The following is a 23,160-nucleotide window of genomic DNA, read 5'->3' as shown; positions in this document are numbered from 1 at the left end:
ATGCCGCCATACTATCACGGACCCCAATCGGCATGCAGAGGGCGGTGGTGGAATTCTCAAACTATATGGACACTCGTGGGTTAACTATTAACGTAACAAAGACTTACTCCATGAGATCTGGTCCTTTAAGGAAAATCCCCAGGTCAATTTTCTTACACCAGAAAAAGATCCTCAACACCGCTACTTTTTGTTATCTAGGTATAAATTTCGATAACAAAGGAAACTGGACGAAGGCGGTCCATGCAAGAAACTTGGCCTTCAGCAGAGCAACCGGAGCCTTAATTAATTTTTCGAGGAAGCTCGGCGGTCGCCCTGCCAAAGAACTTTTACAAATTTATAAGGCCAGATGTCTTTCCACTGGCACATATGGCGCGGGAATTTGGGGCTTTACAAATACTAAGCAGATACAATTGACTGAAAATAACTTTTTACGATATCTGCTTGCTACCCCAAAATCATTATACATCTTTTTTACACATAATGAATTGGGACTCCCCTTTGTAGAGGACACGATCAAAGCCATCCCCCTCCTTTTGTGTCACAAAATCTGGATACACCGGAAACTTAAATAAATAGGGACATCGTCTTAGACTGCTTAAACCTAGCGGGGACACGTAAGATCAAATGGCTGAACTATGTGAAAAAATTCATAATGGATCACCTGGCCATCCAAAGGTGGTCGAGAGAGAAAGGAAAATTCACCAACAACTCAATAGGCGCATTTATCCAACCAGCAGGAATGAAATTATACCTAACTATGGAGAGCAGTCTTCAAGAATGCTACTGACAAGGTTTCGAGCCGACACATTCTTCCGCTTGATAACTTTTCCTAAATGCAATGACTGGGGAAAACAACTGGAAGAATGTCCCTGTGATGGAGTTTCGAAACAATCAAACATTCATTCTACCCTGTTCTGTCTTTTTTACCTGGTCCCTAGGAAACAGTTTTTAAAACCTATACTTATCAAATGGGGCATCAGAGGATCCCACGATGCCTATCACAAACTTAAACAACTAGAGACTGCTTTTGAGATAAAGGCTGTGGCATCCTATCTGAAGACCATCATAGCCCATAGAAAGCTGATGTAAAGGCCGTTGAATTTTTTACTAACTGCTTCCTCATTTCTGAAATGAACTGGTGAAAGGACACAGATGATATTTTAACTATTGTATAATGAATTTTAAAAAGGTTTTTATTCACGTTTTTTATTGATATGTAATTCTTTGTGCTTTTATGATTCTGTTCTCAAAATCAAATAAAGCTATTTTGAATTTGAATTTGAATTCAGAATGATAAAATACATCTTTTAGTGAAGTTGGTTTTAACATTCTGTGTTTGAAAATACCACTTTTAGAAAATAGGTATTTTCATATCTAACTATCCAAGTCTGTCTCTGCTAGGTTGTGTATTCCTTGTCTGGAGTTTGAGTGACAGGGCAGGGGGATTCCAGGAGACAAGGTGAGTTAGCCCAGTGGTGAACAAAGATATCTGCATCTAGATGTGAGGGAGGAGTTGCACCTGGGACCTGAATAGGACTGTACCTTCCCTCCACAATGCCGGCTCCACCCCCTGTGGTGCATTTGATGTCTCTTCCCTGCACTGTGAAATGAGTCATGTCATTAGAGTGCTCCAGAGCTGTGCCTTTCCTCCACAATGCTGGCTCCACCTCCTGTAGGGCGTCTGATGTTTCTTCCCTGCACTGTGAAAGGAAAGAAGGAGTCATGTAAACAGAGTGCTCCAGAACTGGTTTGGACTAGGCAAAGGCCCCTCTGCCCTCAGAGGACAAAGGATTTTGGGGTATAAGTATTGGGACCCTGACTCCAAGAATTTAGATCACTTTTGGACAACAAGAAGAAACCTTTGCTGAGGAGAGGTACCTGAAGAAACTGAGGAGAGGCTGTCCCTAAGCTGAAGTGCTGCTTGGGGGATTGCCTGCAGTGGTTGCCTGACTGCCAAAGAAAGGAAAAAGGACTTTGTGTGCACTTTATTCAACTTGTGAAGGATCTCCAAGGGCTTGAGAAAAGAGCTTGCCTCCTGCGGAAGTCTCAGGGACAACATACTTCACCCCCGAGCTCCCCAGAGCTCTTCGGAAGTGCCTGCTGCTGTTTTGGGCGTTCTGAGGGACGGCGTGTCGCAAGGAGATGGAAGCGCGATTCAAGAGGGAGAAGCGTGTTGCCGTCGCAGCCGCTGCCGTCAGATTGTGGATGTCGCCGCTGTAGTTGACGCATTGTACCGCATCTCAAAAAACGTCCCGCAACTCCGAAGAGTGTCGCCATCGCAGCCACTGCCGTCGCAGCGTTAATGTCGCCGTTGTAGCTGACGCATTGCACCGCATCAAGAGAAGTGTCGCGCACAGAGGAAGAAGCGTGTCGCCATCGCAGCTGCTGCCGTCGCATCTCTGAGTAAGGATGTCACCGCTGTAGTGGTCGCATTGCACCACATCACAAGAAGCGCCTCGTATCCCCGGAAAAGTGTGCCGCCGTCGGAGCTGTTGTCGTTGCATCACTGAACAAGGGTTTCGCCGCTGCAGTTGTCGCATCGAGCGGAAGCGTCTCACATCATCGGAGAAGAGTGTCGCCGTCAAAGCCAATGTCGTCGCATCACTGCACAAGGGTGTCGCCTCTGCAGCTGACACATCAGGCCGAGACTTCTCGCAACATCGGAGAAGTGGGCTGCATCAGGAAGAACTTGACGTCTTTATTTCTTTGCACTGATCTTTGCTGCATTTTCATCGCTGCAACACTTTTGTTGCCCTGCATTTCACATCTTAAGGTACATTGACTCAAAGTGTCGCATTTTAGGAACTAAAGAGAACTAAGCTAAACCTACCATTTTAAGTACAGTATTGTGGATTTTTGTCATTTGTGGTCTTGTGTTAAATCTATATACAGAATACTTATTTTTGATATACAACTTGTGTGGTGTCCATCTGTAGTGTTGTCACATGATTACTGTATGTGTTCACAAATGCTTTACACACTGCCTCTGAGATAAACCTGTCTGCTCGTCCCAAGCTACCAAGGGGGTGGGCACGGGTTATTTTAGGAGTGTACCCCCTTACCCTGCCTACAGGCAAGGGTCCCTATTTGTCACAAGTACCTACCTGGGCCAACTAGAGACCCCCAAATCTAACACCGTGCAAGCAGCAGCATCGGTTTCGGCATGGAGCGGTGTCATCGGGGATACCAAGGCATCGTCATGAAGCAAGGTGATGCGAAGTACCGTGCCCACAGGTCGTGGTGTGAGCAGCAGCTCGGTGGCGGCATCAGCAGACGTTGTCAGTGAGACTAGGGTCGGGGTGCGGCGGTGCCGCTGTGGTGCCTTAAGGACACGGAGTTGGCAGTGGCGTTGTAGACGTAGTTGGGTTGCTTTTCTTCTGTTGCAGCACAAAACACACAGTCCCCAGTGCTCAGGGCAGCTTGAAGTCTTTGCTGTTCCAGAGACTTCTTGAACAGGGGGCAAGCTCTACCGCAAGCCCTTGGAGAAACTTACAAAAGTAGATTGCAGAGAGTTCAGTCCAGTCCTTTCACTGCCCAAGACAGAAGCAACCACTGCAGGCCAACACAGCAAAGCACACAGCAAAGTGGTAGTTCCTCTTCACAACTTCTCCAGCTCTTCTTCTTGTGCCAAAAAACATCTAAAGTTCAGGGGTCTAGGCCCCAATATTTATATCCCAAAATCCTTTGATGTCTTATGCAAAGAGTGTCTGTGCCCAGCCAGAACTAGTTCTGCCTTCTCTGGTGTGATTTCCTGGCAGGAGGTGGAGATGGGATTGTCAGAGGCAGACCAGGCCCTTTGAGGTACAAGGAAATCTCCTCCCTCTTCCCCTACCTAGACTATCTGGAGCCACTCCTGCTCCCAGCCTTTTGTCATCCAGAACCCAGACAGGCATTCCACATCCCAAAGAAGCACACAGGATGACTGAGCAAGAAAATACCTACTTTCTAAAAGTGGTATTTTCAAACACAGAATCTAAAAATCACCTTCACTAAAAGGTGCATCTTTAGATTTTGAGTCCAGGCATACTACATTTTATTTTCCTACCTAGTTCCCAGGGCCATTTATTTTTATAAGATATTATAAACACACTTCCCATTCTGTCCTATGGGGAACAGGTAGCCTTGCAATAGTGTAAAACAAAATGGGCTGTAATACACTATCAGGACATGCCACACATACCAGGTCTTGTCCTACCTTTCACATACACTGCACCCTGCCCATAAGGGTACCTTGCGCCTACCTTAGGGGTGACTAACATGTAGAAAAGGGAAGGTTTAGGGCCTGGCAAGTGGGTGTACTTACGAAGTCGACATGGTAGTCCCAGACTACACACAAGCTCTGCAATGGCAGGCCTGAGCCACACTTTACAGGCTGCTTATGTGGATGGCACAAGCAAGGGCTGCAGCCCACCAACAGCATTTGATTTACAGACCCTGGCACATGCAGTGCACTTTACTAGGGACTGACACATAAATCAAATAGGCCAATCATGGAAACACCAATCCATAACACAATTTACCACAGGAGCACTTGCACTTTACCACAGATTCACAGTGAGAAAAGTACGCAGAAACACTACGCCAGCAAAAACAGAATCAAAACCGGAAGGGTAGAAAGTAAAAACCCACCAAAAGATGCCAAGTCTAACACATGAACCCCCAGCTGAAAGTAGGGAGAACTACCCAACCTCCTGGGAGTTCTCTTCACTAAGGCAGAAGAACCCGGACAGGCCATCTGCATTGGTGTGTTCTGTGCCAGGACTGTGTTCCACCATAAAGTCCATTACCTGTATGGAGATGGACTACCTCAGCAGTTTTGGATTCTCACCCTTCATTTACATTAACCACCTAGGGGGTCTGAACCCGGAAGTGAGTCCCAAACAGGTAGGGTCTTCTTCAGTGCCCAGACCACAGCAAAAGCTTTTCTTTCTATGGCACTCCACCTCTGTTCCCTGGAGAGTAGTCTCCTGCTAAGGAAGACTACAGGCTGGTCTAGGCCCTCTTCGTTCAGCTATGAGAGCACTACTCCCACACCATGCTCTGCAGCGTCAGTCTGCACAACAAATTCCTTGCAGAAGTCAGGTGACTTGAGAACAGTTTGCCGTGCACATGAGGCCTTCAGGGCATCAAAAGCCTTCTGGCAGGACTAAGTCCAGATCATCTTCTTCAGCTGCTTCCTGGAAGTCAGCTCTTTTACGGGGGCAACAATGGTGCCATACCCCTTAACAAACTTCCTGTAGTACCCGGTGAGTCCTAAGAATGCCCTCACCTCTGTCAGGGTTTTGAGGGGCTCCCAACCCAAGCCAGAATGGTGTCAATCTTTGGTTGTAGGGGCGCCACCTGACTGCTTCCTATCTGGTGTCCCAAGTACACCACTGAACCCTGCCTGATCTAGCACTTACTGGCTTTGATCGTGAGGCCTGCCCTCTGCAGCGTCTTCAACACTTCACTGAGGTGCTGCAAGTGTTTCTCCCAACTGAAACAGAACACTGCATTGTCATCCAGGTAGGCGGAACTGAAATCCTGAAGCCCAGCCAACACCTGGTTGACCAGCCTCTGAAAGGTGGCAGGGGCATTCTTCAACCCGAAATGCATCACCCAGAACTGGTAATGACCTTCTGCAGTTGAAAATGCTGACCTCTCCTAGGTTCCATCGGTTAAGGCAATCTGCCATTACGTCAGTCCTGGTGATGGCATTGAGTCCACGGTAGTCCACACAAAACCACAGTTCTGCAGTGGCACCGGTTGCAGCAGCCTTTCAGACCAAGACCACTGGGCTGGCCCAAGGAGTGTTGGAAAGCTTGATCACCCCTAACGCCAACATCTTAGAGACCTCATCTTTAATGCTAGCCTTGACCTGGTCAGTCAACCTGTAAATCTTGTGCTTCACAGGAGGGCTGTCACCGGTGTCCACATCATGTGTACATCAGAGAGTAACACCTGGAGTCAGGGAGAACAGTGGGGCAAACTGTCCCAACAACTGTTGACAGACGCTCTGCTGCTCTGGAGTCAGTGTAGGGGAGAGGATCACACCTTCTACTTATCTATCACGCTCCTTGGTAGACTGGAGGTCAGAGAGTGGCTCACTTTCCTCTTCCACCCCATCATCCGTCACCAAGAGCATGCTAACTTTGGATCTCTCACAGTGGGGTTTGAAGCGGTTCACTTGGAGGACCCTCAAAGGGTTCCTTGGGGCCCGCAAATCCACCAGGTAGGTGACATCACTTTTGTGCTCCACCACCTCAAATGGCCCTGTCCACTTGTCCTGAAAGGCACAAGGTTCCACTTGGGTCATGACCCACACTTTCTGCCCAGGTTGATATTCAACCAGAGTGCATGCTGGTCATACCACTTCCTCATTTCTTCCTGGCTTGCTTCTAGGTTCGCCTGAGCGAGTTTCCTGAAGCGGGCACTTTGGTTTCTGAAGGCCAGCATGGAACTGAAAACATCCTGGGGAGTTTTCCTGGGAGCTGCCTCCCAGCCTTCCTTCACCAAACTCAGAGGTCCTCTCACAGGGTGACCATACAGAAGCTCAAAGGGACTGAACCAAAGAGACTTCAGTGGTACCTCCCTGTATGCAAAGAGAAGGCCCGGCAAGAGGACGTCCCACCTACACCTCATAAGTTCTGTTAGACCATTAATCATTCCCTCCAAGGTCTGGTTGAATCTCTCCACCAGACCGTTACCTTTTGGGTGGTAGGGGGTGTGAACTTGTAGGTTACACCACATTCTTTCCACAGGGATGTCATATGCTTGTATATGATATTGGTCCCCCTGTCAGAAACCACCTCTCTGGGAAACCCCACTCGGGAAAAGATCCCCATTAACGCCCGACCCACCACTGGCGCTGTTGTTGTTCTGAGAGGGACGTCCTCTTGGTACCGGGTAGCATGGTCCTCCAAGACCAGGATGTACCTGTTGCTCATGGTTGTCTTTGGATCCAGTTGACCCGCAATGTCCATCACTACCCTTTCAAAGGGCGTTGCAACCACTGGAAATGGTTGGAGAGGAGCTTTGACCTTCCTCTCACTCTTACCGCTTGCCTGGCAAGTTTGGCAAGACCGGCAGTGTCCATCTGACTGCCTTCACATTTGGGGCCAGAAGAAGTGGGAGCCAAGCCTATAAAAGGTCTTGTCCTGCCCCAAATATCCGTCCAAAGGCACGTCATGAGCCAGACCCAGTAGGAAGGTGCTGAAGCGCTGGGGTAATACCAACACACAGGCTGACCCAGGCTCAGTGACCTTAGGCTCACTGTACAGGAGATCATTCTCCCAGTAGATCCAATGTGACACAGACTGATCACCAGCTGCCTGTTCTGCAGCCTGCCACCGCAGACCCTCTAGAGAAGGGTACTCCTTCTGCTCCTTGCAGAAATCTTCCCTGGTGGGACCCTCTTCTTGCTGCCAATGGGTCAGCTCAGAGATGTCCCCCAGTTCAGCTACCTGTTCCCCTGTAGGCACCGGGCATCCACCTCAAGGTCTGCCTCCTCCTGGTCCGTGGGAACGTCAAGGGCCGGTTTACCGTGCCCTTTTCCCTTTCGCTTGGCAGGGACTTGGGCCACTGTTTCAGGCTCCAAGTCCTCTTGATCAACCTCTCTGGCCACCATTGACTGATTAGACACGCATGTCCACTCTGGCAACCCAAGCATCTCCAAGTGAGACCTGAGCTCAACATCCTTCTATAAGGACTGCTCCAGGTCGTTACTTGGCAGACAATCTACAGGTATGGAAGGGCTCACAACCACCCTCAAGGTGCCTGAGACCACCCCCATTGGAAGGGAACCTGTGCCACCAGACAATGGGGCTCTGAATTGTCGCCAGCAATTACTTGGTAGAGTACCCCAGGGTCTACCTGCTTCTCAGAGACCTAGTGACACCGGACTGAGGTCACACTGGCTCCAGTATCCCTGAGAGCCTCTACCCTTTTCACATTGAAGGTCACCCAACTGCTGTATTTCTTTGCGTTAGGGGGCACCTGGTTTCCTGGGACCATCTCACTGTCCCCTAGTGAGATGAGGGTCATTTCTGCAGGGTCCCCACCTTCCTGTGGGTACAACTCCTCCCCAAGCGTCACACTAGCCAACACCTTGGGCTGAGCCCCCTTTGAACACTTGGGGTCCCCCTTCATGTGACCCACCTGGTCACATGCAAAACACTTGCGGGGGACGGTCTCAGCAGGCTTTCCTGATGAGATCCCTTGCTTCTTATCTACGGGGAAGGGGAACCTTTACCCTGGGTGTTAGTTTGGGGACCTTTAGAGAACTAGGGTGCTTTACCCTTGTCCCTCCCACTTTTCTGCTGGGGATCCTGCCCACCTTTGGTTGAGTCTCCTCCAAACACTTTCTTGTGGACCCTGGTACTCACCTAGCGGTCTGGTTTTATAGCAAGCTTCCTGGGGTCAGTCAGCTTACTATCAACTAGGTGCTGGCGCAGATCTGCAAAACATAGACTAGACAAGTGCTCCCATGCAATCAAATTGTAGAGCCCCTGATAATCTGTCACATTACTGCCCTTTATTCAGCCATCCAATGACCTGCAGAATGATTCTGCACATTTCAACACACTTTTTACTGGACCTAAACTGATCCCTGTACTTCTCAGGAGTGAGTCCATACCTGGTGAGGATGGCATCCTTCATGTCAGTATAGGTGAGGTTCTGCCCCTTACCCAAAGCTGGCGTCCTTCATGTCAGTATAGGTGAGGTTCTGCCCCTTACCCAAAGCTATCAGGGTATCCCTGGCTTCTTCCAGGCAGAGAGACCACAACCCTGCCCCCCAGTTCCTTTCAAGGACCCCATTCATATGAATATACGCCTCGTACCCTTGAAACCACCATTGTGTGTCATCCCCCATCTGGTACTCTTTACCTACATTCATAGGAATGTGCACACTCCTATCCGCCTGTACTGAAGAGTTGCTGCCACCACTCCTGCTGGTTTTGCTTTCCAATTCCAGCTCCTTGATGCCCACACTCATGGTCTAATACCATCCTCTGTGACTCATCTTGAGCCTCTCAAGCTCTATCTTGTGCCTCCTGGCTTCCCTTCTCTCCTCCAGCTCCTCTGGGGACAAACCACTGCTACCTATCCTGGGGGGATCTCCCTCCCAAAAGCAGCTCCACCCTAGGAATAGGCTCCTCCACCTCCCCACAGAGAATACCTGACTGCTCACTGGCATGTCTGGCTGCTACCCAGGCCCTCAGCGCCTTTTGCAGCTCCTCCTTCGTAGTGAGACCTCTGACTTGGACTTTTAGGTTTTTGCAAATCGCTTTCAACTCCTTCACATTGTAGGATTCCAACCTATCCTCCTCAAAGGCAATTTCCATGGATGCAACAGACGATGTTCTTGATTCAGGCATGATGAAGGCGAAAGTTCAAGCTGGCAAAGTCAAAAATAGGCCAAAACAAAAGTATGTGGTACATAATGGTCTGCATTTTGGTGGTAGTGCACACCAATCATTGTAAGTCAAGTGCAAACGCAAGTCCTATCCCCACCGCTGACAACCAATGTTAGAACTGAGGGTCTCTAGAAGGCAAGGGCTTGCACCTTCGTCTAAATAGGGACACTTCTTCCAAGTCAGGATAAGGGAGTTACACTCCTAAAATAACCCCTACTCACCCCCTTGGTGGTTCGGCACGAGTAGTCAGGCTTATCTTTGAGGCAGTGTTAAAGCATTTGCACATAACCAACAGTGATACAGTACAAGCACTACAAAAGGACACCACACCAATTTAGAAAAATATCCAATATTTTTATATACTTAAGACAAGACCAAAAACAATAAAAATCCACAAGACAGTACTTAAAAATCCACAGTGATCAAAATACGCTTTAAAAACAGCTCCTTGATATCGATAGCTCCGTCCGGAGAAATCACTGACAGAATATCGAAGGTCAGAATATCGACCTACAGAAATATCGATGCAAGGATATCAATGTCAAGAATATCGACATCCTATCTACATTAAGGTAAGTACAAAAATTTTGAGAAAAGAACTATTGATGTCAAAAATATAGTTGTTAAAAATAAACAGTTAAAATATTTTAAAATGTTTAAAAAGTATAAGCAATATATATATAATGTAAAAATTAAATTAAACATGTGCTCACTTCGGTTCGGCAGCACATATTCTAAAATTAAAACGATAGAGAGAAGATTAGCATCGCCCCTGCACAAGGATGACACGCATATTCGTGAAGCGTTCCATGTTAAAAAAAAAATAATAATAATAATTTAATTAAACATATTCATACAATATGATATATACATACGTATTATTATGTTTTAGAAGTTTTTTTAATAGCATATACATTGTTAAAAAATACCTTATGAATTATTAATACATCTCTGCAAATAAAACAATAATATCAATACAAATTAAATAAATATATATAACAAATTTAAACATTAACATTCTTTTTAATCTTTTTAAAATTATTTATATGCTAAATTAACTAAAATAATACAAAACATATTAGATAGCAGAGGGAGTAAAATTACTATTCCAACTCCAAACAGTGCAACAGTAGGGAAAGTGTTGGATAGAGTAGGGGTCAAAATTACTATTCCGACTCCAGTGAATGCAAACGTAGGGAAAGTGTTGGATAGCCTAGGGGTTAAAATTACTATTCCCACTCCAGGGAGTGCAACAGTAAGGAAAGTGTTGGATAGCGTAGAGATGAAAATGACTATTGCCACTGCAGTTAGTGCACCAGCAGGGAAAGTGTTGGATAGCGTAGAGGTTAAAATTACTATTCCCACTCCAGTGAGTGCAACAGTAGGGAAGGTGTTGGATAGTGTAGGGGTGAAAATTACTATTCCCACTCCAGAGAGTGCAACAGTAGGAAAATAGTTGGTTAGCTTAGGGGTAAAAATTACAATTCCCACTCCAGTGAGTGCGACAGTAGGGAACGTTTTGGATAGCGTAGGGGTAAAAATTACTACTCCCACTCCAGTGAGTGTAAATGTTGAGAAAATGTTGGATAGCGTAGTTGTTAAAATTACTATTCCCACTCCAGTGAGTGCAATAGTAGGGAAAGTGTTGGATAGCGTAGGGGTAAAAATTGCTATTCCCACTCCAGTAAGTGCAACAGTAAGGAAAGTGTTGGATAGCACAGGGGTAACAATTACTATTCCCACTTCAGTGAGTGCAACAGTAGGGAAAGTGTTGTATAGGGTAGGGGTAAAAATTACTATTCCCACTCCGGTGAGTGCAACAGTAGGGGAAGTGTTGGATAACGTAGGGGGTAAAAATTACTATTCCCACTCCAGTGAGTGCAACAGTAGGGAAAGTGTAGGATAGCGACTGGGTTAAAATTACTATTCAAACTCCGGTGAGTGTAACAGGGTGGAAAATGTAGGATAGCGTAGGGGTTAAATTAACATACTTATTAATTAAATAATTTTTGTAAAATAAATAACATATTAATAATTTAATAATAAAGACCAATAAAATAAAATAAATATTTACTTAAATAACATTAAATTACTTCCCACCCTATTCCCCCTAAACATACAACCCACTACACATAAAAAATAACACAATTAATTATCAATTAATAAATAACAATAATTAATTACCAATTACTGATACATTTACAATAAATGAATTAACAATAAGAATAGAAAAAATAATAATACATTAATTATAATTAATAGAAGTATACATTAATCAATTAATAACAAGTAATAATTAATTAACCACAAATTATTAATCAATAACAATAAATAAAAACATATACAATAATTAATTATAATGAAATTACTTTCCACCCTATACCCCTATAAACCGACAACCCGCCACACATAGAAAATAACATAATTACTGTAATTATCAATGAAGCGATTAAAAAAAATGAATTACCAAATAATAATGAATTAACAATACATTAATTAACAATAACAATAAATAAAAAACAATAATACAATACTTATAATTAATATAATGATCAATTAATAACAATTATTACAAATTAATAATTAATTAACAATAAATTAATATTCAATAACAATAAATAAAAACATATTAATTATTTAATTATAGTTAAATTACTTACCACCCTATTCCCTATAAACCCACAATCACTCTGATACTAAAACGCAAAATGTACTTACAAAGAAATTACTAATCTCTAAACATTTAATGCATATATTTTAGAATAATAAAAATTACAAAAATGTTAAACATACATATAAAATACATACTAAAATACATAACACAAATAGATATCGATATTCTTAACAACAATATTTTTGCTAACGATATTACTTACTTCGATATAAAAAAATAACAATATTACTTACCTTAAGGTCGATATTCTGGGGATCGATATACTTGACACTGATTTACTGTCCCTACGATATAAAAAAATCGATATTAGTGTAGGTCGATATAAAAAAAAAATGATATTTTGACTGCGCACCGTGTGGGGCTATCACGGCATCGTGAGCAAACAAATCCAAATAGTTCTGGCTGACCGCAGCGTCGTAGGCCAGCTACGGTGTCGGGAAGACCCACAAACAGTAACTTTTAGAAATGCAGGGCATCTGCCACCTCTTGTTGAGCTTCCAAAAACACCTTGTCTGCAGGTGTCGGTTTAGGAGGTCGGTGCAGGAGTCGTCGGGCAAAGTCACAAGCGTTGCAGGTCGATCTCTCTCAGTTGGAGTCAGGAGCGCTGGCATCAGCAGGCGTTGTGTGCTGCTGTGCGAAGTGCAGCTGTGCAGTGAGCAGTGCCCTCAGGTCGCGGTGCGAGCAGTGGCTCGGTGGCAGCGTCAGATGGCATAGTCAGTGAAACCAGGGTTGCGGTGCGGGATGAAGGCGGTGAGCGTCACTGTGCTGGCAGGTCATGGTGCAAGCAGCGGCGGCGTCATAGCTGAAGCGTTGTCGTCGGTGCCCATGAACCACAGTGCAAGCAGCGGCGTCAATTGCAGCATGAAGCGGTGGCATCGGGGATACCAAGGCATCATTGTGAAGCAAGGTGGTGGGGAGTGCAGTGCCCAAAGGTCATGGTGTGAGCAGTGGCTCGGTGGCGACGTCAGCAGATGTAGTCAGTGTACCATGGTCGTGGTGCGGCATGACAGCGGTGCCCTCTGTGGTGCCAAGGCTTCATCATTAAGCATGGGCGAATTTTGCGAATCTCGCGTTTGCGAATTTTGCGGATTTGCGAACTCGCAATCCGCAAAATCCGCGAATTCTCACGAATTTGCGGATTTTTTTTTTGTGTTCGCGCGGGTTTCTGCCAGTTCGCGAGGGTTTTGTACAATTTCGCAAACGCGAACTTACCTGTCGGGTCGCAAGTTTTGCGAACTTGTTGTTTCTACGTGTCCAGCCTGTTTGGGACACTCTTCTTCATCACTGCCACTCTCTGTCACCACTGCCACTCTCTGACTACTCATGCCACCCTCTGGCCTACCCATGCCACCCTCTGTTTCATCACAGCACCCTCTGGTTGTCCAGTGTACATTATTGTGGCAAAGCAAAGCACACCTTCCCTGCCTCAAGTGACCTGAATTAATTTGGGGCTGATTAATGTGTCACAGAATATTTTTTTAGCTGGCACCTGCTTCCTTAGTGCTTCCTGATTAGTGATCTTTTGCACTTGCTAAGTGCTCTCATTGTTGCAAAATTAGTTACAACACCTGCCCTGCCCCAACTGACAATAATGAATTAGGGGCTGATTAATGTGTCACTGGATTTGAACTTCCAGCCTGGCTCCTGCTTGTCTGCCTTAGCTGTAATTCAGGACCTTTGTGTAACTATTCTGAGGGTCAGAGCAGGGTCACATAATTGTTGCAAGTAGGCAACTGAACTCTGGAGGGGCCCCTCAGGAAGCACTACAGGAAATGGCTACTAATGATGAGCTTGAACTTTTGAACCTGGTAAGTAGTTTCAGTTTTGCTAAGATCGTATTTCTGCAATTTAGCGCTTATTCGCGGGGCGCGAAGTTGAACTGGGAAGCCGCGAACTCACGCGAACAGTGCGAGCAAGCCATAAAATCCGCTGCTCGCGGATTTGCGGATTTTGCGGGAAATTCGCGAATCTCGCGGATTGCAAATTTACCGAAAATCCGGCAAAAAACTGCGAGCGGAACGGATTTTCCGCCCATACTTATTCATCATGCAGCGAGACAGTAAGGAGTGTGGTGCCCACAGGTCACGGTGCGAGCAGTGGCTCGGTAGTGGCATCAGCAGGCGTCATCAGTGAGACCAGGGTCGCAGTGTGGTGTCGCAGCAGTGCCCTCTGAGGTGCCTTCAGTACACGCTGTGTGCAGCTGTGTCGTAGACGTCCTCTGGTTGCTTTTCATCTGTTGCAGCACAAAACACACAGTCCCCAGTGCTGAGGGCAGAAGAACTTGAAGTCTTTGTTGTTCCTGAGACTTCTTGAACAGGGGGCAAGCTCTATCTCAAGCTCTTGGTGAAACTCACAAAAGTAGATTGCAGAAAGTTCAGTTCAGTCCTTTCACTGCCCTAGAAAGAAGCAGCCACTGCAGGCCAACACTGCAAAGCATTCAGCAAAGTGGTAGTTCCTCCTTTGCAGCTTCTCCAGCTCTTCTTCTTGGCTGTCTTCTTGATATAAAAGAGTTCTAAATTTCAGGGGTTTGGGCCCAATATTTTTATTCTAAAATCCTTTGATCTATTAGGCAGAGAGTGTCTGTGCCCAGCCAGAACCAGTTCTGCCTTCTCTGGTGTGATTTCCTGGCAGGAGGGGGAGCTGGCATTTTCAGAGGCAAACCAGGCAATTTGAGGTATAAGGAAATCTCCTCCCCCTTCCCCCATCGCAGCCCAGGTGTATTCAGCCCTTTCCTGACCCACCTAGACTATCTGAAGCCAATCCTGCTCCCCACCCTTCTGTCATCCAATACCCAGATAGGCATTTCACATTCCAGCAGAGGCACACAGGATGACTGAGCAAGGACATACCTACTCTCTAAAAGTGGTAATTTCAAACACAGAATGTAAAAATCACCTTCAATAAAAGATGCATCTTTACATTCTGAGTTCAGGCATACTAAATTGTATTTCCCTACCTTGTTCCCAGGGCCAGTTATGTTTATAAGATGTTAGAAACAAGCTTCCCATTCTGTCTTTTGGGGAATAGGTAGCCTTGCAATAGTGAAAAACTAAATGGGCTGTAATTCACTATCAGGACATGCCACACGCACCAGGTCTTGTCCTACCTTTCATATTCACTGCACCCTGCCCACAGGAGTACTTTGCGCCTACCTTAGGGGTGACTAACATGTAGAAAAAGGAAGATTTAGGGCCTGGTAAGTGGGTGTACTTACCAAGTCGACATGGCAGTACACACTCTCTGTAATGGCAGGCCTGAGCCATACTTTACAGGCTGCTTGGGTGGGTGGCACAATCCAGTGCTGCTGCCCACCAACAGCATTAGATTTTTTAGGCCCTGGCATATAAATCAAATAGGCCAATCTTGGAAACAACAATCCATAAAACAATTTACCACAGGAGCACTTGTACTTTACCACTGATCAGCAGTGAGAAAATTGTGCAGAAACACTACACCAGCAAAAACAGATTCAAACCCAGGAGGGCAGAAAGCAAAATCTCAGGGGAAACACTCCAAAAGTCGGCAAGTCTAACAGTTCCTAAAAATATAATCCACTTTATACATTGGTATTGAAGTCTTTAATGTTGCAAACATTTCTTATTTCGCTGCTTGGTGCTTCTAAATGCTTCACACTAGTTTAATTGCTTAAGCTTTGCTAATCAAAGCCAGAGCCTGACTGACCCAAGACAGTTTAGCAAGTGTATTAAACAGGAAGGTCGCGCAACCATACCATAAAATGCACCACAATATTCACACTCTGGTCATGAAAGGTGACAGGCAACAGTATGCATTGCTGACCTTTTTTTTCCCAGAGTGCCTTTATGAGGAAGAAACTCTGACTGCTGGCAGGCTAGTTATGGGAATGTATTGTCAGTTACCCAACCTATCAAGTTAGGTTGTTAAAAAAAGAAGGGGAACAATCAAGGTAAAGAATGCTACAATGTTGACTGGAAGTTCATAATATGAGTGGGAATGGGAAGAGGTGGCAAATGGAAGGGCAGGGTATGCAAAGGAAAGATGAGGAATGTGGTTAATGAGGGATGGGATTAAATAGGCAGGGGGTGACCAAATAAGAATAGGAATGGGATATAAACTGAAAAGATTGGAAATGAATTTGCAGGTTGGTAAAAATACTCCCCAAAAAATCCGGCAGGTGTTGGCATAATTAGACAGGCATCAGGTGCAACTGGCAATCTTCTTTTGGTCGACCGTGTCCGGCTTGCTGGCATCTCAGAGGTGGCCTTGTGCTGGATCTCCTCCTTTCTTGAAAACCGTCACCAGGCGGTTCAACTTTCCTCTTTTTCTTCTTCCCCTCGGGTGCTAACCTGTTGTGTTCCTCAAGGTTCTGCACTTTCCCCTCTTCTTCTTAACCTATAAACTTTCCCTTATTTTTGCTTTACGTCAACGGAAGGTCACAGTGTTTAATTACGCTGATGACCTTCAACTTATTTTTACATTTTCTGCTTCCTCTGACTCTATTTCTCATTTTCTAAACACTATAATTTATGACAGCGGTGCCCTTTGTGGTGCCAAGGCTTCATCGTGCAGCGAGACAGTACGGAGTGTGGTGCCCACAGGTCACGGTGCGAGCAGTGGCCCGGTAGTGGCATCAGCAGGCGTCATCAGTGAGACCAGGGTCGCAGTGTGGTGTCGCAGCAGTGCCCTCTGTGGTGCCTTCAGTACACGCTGTCGGCAGCTGTGTCTTAGACATCCTCTGGTTGCTTTTCTTCTGTTGCAGCAAAAAACACACAGTCCCCAGTACTGAGGGCAGAAGAACTTGAAGTCTTTGTTGTTCCTGAGACTTCTTGAACAGGGGGCAAGCTCTATCTCAAGCTCTTGGTGAAACTCACAAAAGTAGGTTGCAGAAAGTTCAGTTCAGTCCTTTCACTGCCCTAGAAAGAAGCAGCCACTGCAGGCCAACACAGCAAAGCATTCAGCAAAGTGGTAGTTCCTCCGTTGCAGCTTCTCCAGCTCTTCTTCTTGGCTGTCTTCTTGATATAAAAGAGTTCTAAAGTTCAGGGGTTTGGGCCCCAATATTTATATTCTAAAATCCTTTGAAATATTAGGCAGAGAGGGTCTGTGCCCAGCCAGAACCAGTTCTGCCTTCTCTGGTGTGATTTCCTGGCAGGGGGTGGAGACAGCATTTTCAGAGGCAGACCAGGCAATTTGAGGTATAAGGAAATCTCCTCCCCCTTCCCCCATCGCAGCCCAGGTCTATTCAGCCCTTTCCTGACCCACCTAGACCATCTGAAGCCAATCCTGCTCCCCACCCTTCTGTCATCCAATACCCAGATAGGCATTTCACATTCAAGCAGAGGCACACAGGATGACTGAGCAAGGACATACCTACTCTCTAAAAGTGGTATTTTCAAACACAGAATGTAAAAATCACCTTCACTAAAAGATGCATCTTTACATTCTGAGTTCAGGCATACTAAATTGTATTTCCCTACCTTGTTCCCAGGGCCAGTTATGTTTATAAGATGTTAGAAACAAGCCTCCCATTCTGTCTTTTGTGGAATAGGTAGCCTTGCAATAGTGAAAAACTAAATGGGCTGTAATTCACTATCAGGACATGCCACACGCACCAGGTCTTGGCCTACCTTTCACATACACTGCACCCTGCCCACAGGGGTACTTTGCGCCTACCTTAGGGGTGACTAAGATGTAGAAAAAGGAAGATTTAGGGCCTGGTAAGTGGGTGTACTTGCCAAGTCGACATGGCAGTCCCAGACTATACACACGCTCTGTAATGGCAGGCCTGAGCCATACTTTACAGGCTGCTTGGGAGGGTGGCACAATCCAGTGCTGCTGCCTACCAACAGCATTTGAGTTTTTTAGGCCCTGGCACACGTAGTGCACTTTACTAGGAACTGACACATAAATCAATTAGGCCAATCTTGGAAACAACAATCCATAAAACAATTTACCACAGGAGCACTTGTACTTTACCACTGATCAGCAGTGAGAAAAGTGTGCAGAAACACTACACCAGCAAAAACAGATTCAAACCCAGGAGGGCAGAAAGCAAAATCTCAGGGGAAACACACCAAAAGTCGGCAAGTTTAACAGTGCCTAAAAATATAATCCATTTTATACATTGGTATTGAAGATCTTTAATGTTGCACACATTTCTTATTTCACTGCTTGGTGCTTCTAAAGGCTTTACACTAGTTTCATTGTTTAAGCTTTGCTACTTAAAGCCAGAGCCTGACTGACCCAAGACAGTTTAGCAAGTGTAATAAACAGAAAGGTCGCACAACCATACCATAAAATACAATACAATATTCACACTCTGGCGATGAAAGGTGATATGCAACAGTATGCATTGCTGACCTATTGTTTCCCAGAGTGCCTTTATGAGGCAGAGGCTCTGACTACTGGCAGGCTAGTTATGGGAATTTATTGTCAGTTACCCAACCTATCAAGTTAGGTTGTTAAAAAGAAGGGGAAGAATCAAATTAAAGAATGCTAAAATTTTGACTGGAAGTTCATAATATGAGTGGAATGGGAAGAGGTGGCAAATGGAAGGGCAGGGTATGCAAAGGAAAGATGAGGAATGTGGTTAATGAGGGATGGGATTACATAGGCAGGGTGTGACCAAATAAGAATAGGAATGGGATAGAAACTGAAGGGATTGGAAATGGATTTGCAGGTTGGTAATTAGAGGAAAAGAAAATTGTAGGGAAATGAGGAAGGGATTGCGAGAGGATTATTTCTCACCTCTACCCTTCAGGTTACCCTGAAGGGTAGAGATGAGGAATAAGGAGAAAATGGAGGAATAGTGAGAAGAATGGTCTGATGTGAATTAGGTGAGGAAAGGTACAAGAAAAGGTGGAATGGGTGTACAAAAGCTAGATGCAATGTGTGATGTTGAACAGATATTTAGAAATGGTAGAGAAAGAGAAGAAAATGGAGAGAAGACTGAGTTAAGAAAAGAAGAAATGAGGGAAAGGGGATGGTTAAAAGAAGCATCAGAGGCAAGAAAGGTTGAAGAAGCATAGTGACTTTAGTAAGGGATAAAAATAGGAATGTAAGAATTGGCTACTTATGTTAGTTCAAGATATTAAAGAGGAAGGTGATTCTGAGATTTTGCGTTTAGAATGTGTACCAAAGCAAGGTAATGCACAGAAATGATAAAGTATCTCCCTCATTAAACCATGTCACTTATTGAGCGAGTCAGCCTGACACTTGTTTGGCTGCTTTTCCAAGAGTCTTCAGAAAATGGTGTGGCCACATGGTGTCTTTCACCCCTCACTTCTCAATGCATTTGGCCATTCATCCATTTCTCCTTCTTTCCTTCCTTTTTTCTATCCATCCATCTTTCCACCCAAACATCAATTGATCCATCGATCTATATATCCATCCATACATCCAAGGATCCATGCATCACCCGGCCCATCCTTGCTACCCTTTCTAGATACACTAGTCTTTTGTCCTTCTCTCCATCCTTTCTTCTCTCATCCTTCCTTCTATTCATCCGTCCACCTATCAACCCACCTATCCATTAATTCATCATTTTTTATCCATCCTTCTATTGTTTCTTTTTTCCAACTATGTATGTTTCGCTCATCTAGCATCTCCATACACTCTGCCCATCTTTCATTCCATCTATTCATTCAACTAGTCACCAATCCTTCTCTCTGTCCCTCCCTTCTAGGCCTTCATGTCCCCTTATTTTTTCCACCACCCCCCTTCATGTTACTATTGTCTTGCAGTGGTATTTACAAACGTCTGATTGGAAACTAATGAATTTTTTTTAAACAGGTGCAACCCAAACGGAAGAGTCAAAGGCGATCACCCTCCCCCTTCACATTCAGAGTCATGACTGCTTGTGAGATGCATTTGAAATGGGGCATGTGTTCACTGTACACATATGAGGGTATGGATAATATATTGGTGGTCAAGTAATCACACCTCAAGACATAAGCGAACGGTGGATTGATGAATGTCCCTGAACTGTGCTGATCAGGATTGCAGGTCATTGAGGTGCCCTCTTATCTGTATATACATTGAAAGTAAAATGGTTGATGCGGAATTGTAACCACACCGCACCATATGAACTATGGGAAGGAATATATCTAATTAGAGTGTTGGAGAGAAGATTTAAATGAAGGGGGTGCATAATGTTGGTGCTATTGGGGTGCCACAACCCGTCATGGACATGTTGGATCCAGTTGATCATTCTACGTAATTGTACAATTGTATTTTGTATGCTGATAATGTCAGCTAAACACTTTATTGGGTTGTTCCCTAAAAGTAATTATTGTGGGTGGGAGTAGTGGCATCTTGTCACCCCGTGTGGTATCCCCTAACCTTGTTGCAATGCTGTCTGTGCTCTTTTTATGGGTGTGTCTTTGGCATGATTGGGATGCTAAAGTGGGAGGAGGGTTTTAAGTTGATGTTTGTATGTTTGAGCATGGTACATCACTGGCAGACAGACACACCGGTTATGCAGGTACAGATGTTGAACCACATTAGAGGACTAACATGCAAGATCAGGATATACACCATACGAATGGTAGGTGAGATTAGGCTTATGACATGAAATGCCTGGGGGCTCAATACTCCCAAAAATAATCAGGCAGGTGTTGGCATAATTAAACAGGCATCAGGTGCAACTGGCTCTTCTACAAGAGACCCACCTCACTACAGTCGGAGAGGGTAGGGTGGGTGCAAAATGGGCTGAGGTAAAGGCAGCATTATCATACTCATCCTATGCCAGGGGGGTCATGATTTTAGTGAAAAGGGGCACTCCCTTCAGGCTTCCGCACACAGGATCAGATGACTTGGGTCGGTTCACACTTATACTGGGGAATCTCTGTGGAACAAAGCTTACAATTATTAAGACTTATGGACCTAATATTGATGATCCGGAATTTTATCGTAGACTAGAGAGTAAACTGTTTGCCCTTCATCCAGAAGTAGTACTGCAGGGAGGGTGGATCTGAATACATATTTGGACCCTAACATAGATCACAGTGCGGTGACTATCTGGGTGGGAAAACAGGTAGCACAAGTCATACATGACATCATGCACACCTCTGAGCTCATTGAGATCTGGAGGGCACGAAATCCAATTACATGAGAGGGCACGCACATCTTCTCTGTACATGAAACATGGTCCAGAATGGACTACTGGATGGTCTCCGGATCGGCCACTACCTGGGTGAAGAGGGTGGCACAATTCCCTGTAGTTTTGAATGGAAATATCCCTACGCAACACTCTCAGTCCTTTCAGTGGCACCTTCAGCCGATATCGCTGCAGTATCCAGTTTTTAAGGAAGGCGTGAGGCATGCCATTCAGCTTCTCTTTCTTGAAAATGAGGGCACAGTGGATGAGGCAGGTACATTGTGGGAGACATTTAAGGTCACGACTAAGAGAAAATGTATTGGGCTTCAGGCAGGTGTACTTAAGGATCTAGCACACTATAGAGAAATCTTTAACAAGGTTGGAAAAAGAGTATGCTGCCACCCACAAACTGGAAACACTACCTGACATTAGGGAACAGGTCACTGAATACAATGAAATGGCAGACCAAGAAAGTAAGCATCTGTCTGATGCTGGGTCGCTAGGGCATATAGGGAGGGTGGACACTAACCCCGGGCGTAGTGTGCGTAGTTGGGCTATGTGGAGGCCCATGAAGTTGCAAACAAACTCTGTGGAACTCTGCTCGACTACGCCACCCGCCTCCACCCCTGATTATAAAAAGTAATGAGACATTAATAAAAAATACATTTAAAACCACTTACTTGTACTGTGGCATCCACGGGCTGCCCTCCTCCTCCTCTTCACCGTCTTGCTAATCCTTGTGAAAAACTACGCATGCGCATGCGCCCATGCATGTGCATTTCTTGTGAGGAATGCGCATGCACTGGCACAAGCGCAAGCACAGCTTTCACAAGGATTAGCGAGATGGCGATGAAGAGGAGGAGGGCAGCTCTGGGATGCCACAGTACAGGGAAGTGGTTTTAAATTAATTTTTTTATTAATGTTTAATTACTTTTTCTAATGGGGTTGGAAGCGGGGGCTGGCCAACTCTTCTCCGCTGCGGAGTGTGCAGAGATTTGCCTTCTCAACATTCTCCGCGGAACGCGGAGAAGGCAAATCTCTGCACACTCCGCGGGCAGAGCGGAGGTCTCCACCTGGGGTTAGTGAATGCCCAAGCCGCACTCTGGAAGTAAAAATTTGATTTCACTGTAGCAGGAATTCATTACAGAGTTGGAGCTCCAAGATGGCATGAAAATCCATAGCACAGCTACAATACTTTATCATTTTATAGATTATTGTCCTGAACTGTATGCTTCGTGCGAGTCAGCTTCTAGTGAAGAGGTACATGCATTTGTGGAAGAAATAGCGCTTGCCTGGTTGTTCCTAGGGCAAAGAGAGTACCTGATGCAAGCCTTCACAATGGATGAGGTGAAGGAGGCGATACAGGCTCTTCCCAGTGGTAAGGCATCAGGCATCAATAGCCTGCCCAGTGAGTTTTATAAAACTTATGTACACTTGCTGGCCCCTCCCCTACACAACATGTATTGTGAATCCTATGATAATAACATTCTTCCTCCTACACTACATGAGGCACTAATTGTAACCTTAATGAAGCCAGGCAAACACATGGCTCTTTGTGAGTCATATCACCCGCTCTCACTCTTAAATATAGATACAAAAATTAAAGCATAAATTGTAGCATCCAGGTTGCGTCCCTTGTTATCTGCTTCGGTCCTCCCGGACCAATCGGGTTTAGTGCCGGCTCTCCCCACCACTCATAATTTACGCACATTATTTGCTGTGATGCATCAACTTGACCCGGAGGTTGAAGCAGAGGCACTCCTGCTCGATGCGGCTTAAGGCTTTGGGCCATATGTAGGTAAAACCCAAATACCGATTCTTAAATACCAATTTTTAATGAATTTTACCGAATCAGTAATTAGAAATCGGTATTTGGGATGTAGGTAAAGAAATCGGTAAAAACTACGGAATCGGTTTAATTTGGTAAATAAATACAGAAAACCCAACACCGATCGGTAAATACCGAATCGGTAAATACCGAATCAGTAATTCAAAAACAGAAACAATTAAGGAATCAG

The 23,160-nt window shown here is 45.1% G+C and overlaps 1 non-coding gene across 1 annotated transcript; it reads left to right on the top strand.

The window, feature by feature from the left end:
* Positions 1-10,100: 10,100 nt before the first annotated feature.
* Positions 10,101-10,212, top strand: LOC147706025 (U6 spliceosomal RNA). The gene has a single exon (XR_015298474.1). It is a non-coding gene; the product is annotated as a U6 spliceosomal RNA (small nuclear RNA).
* The last annotated feature ends 12,948 nt before the right edge of the window (positions 10,213-23,160 follow it).

The sequence above is a fragment of the Lissotriton vulgaris genome, chromosome 7 (assembly GCF_964263255.1).
Source record: "Lissotriton vulgaris chromosome 7, aLisVul1.2, whole genome shotgun sequence".
In the NCBI taxonomy this organism is placed as follows: domain Eukaryota; kingdom Metazoa; phylum Chordata; class Amphibia; order Caudata; family Salamandridae; genus Lissotriton; species Lissotriton vulgaris.
Note: the sequence above shows the minus strand (reverse complement) of the source record. Positions and strands in the feature narration are given on the sequence as shown.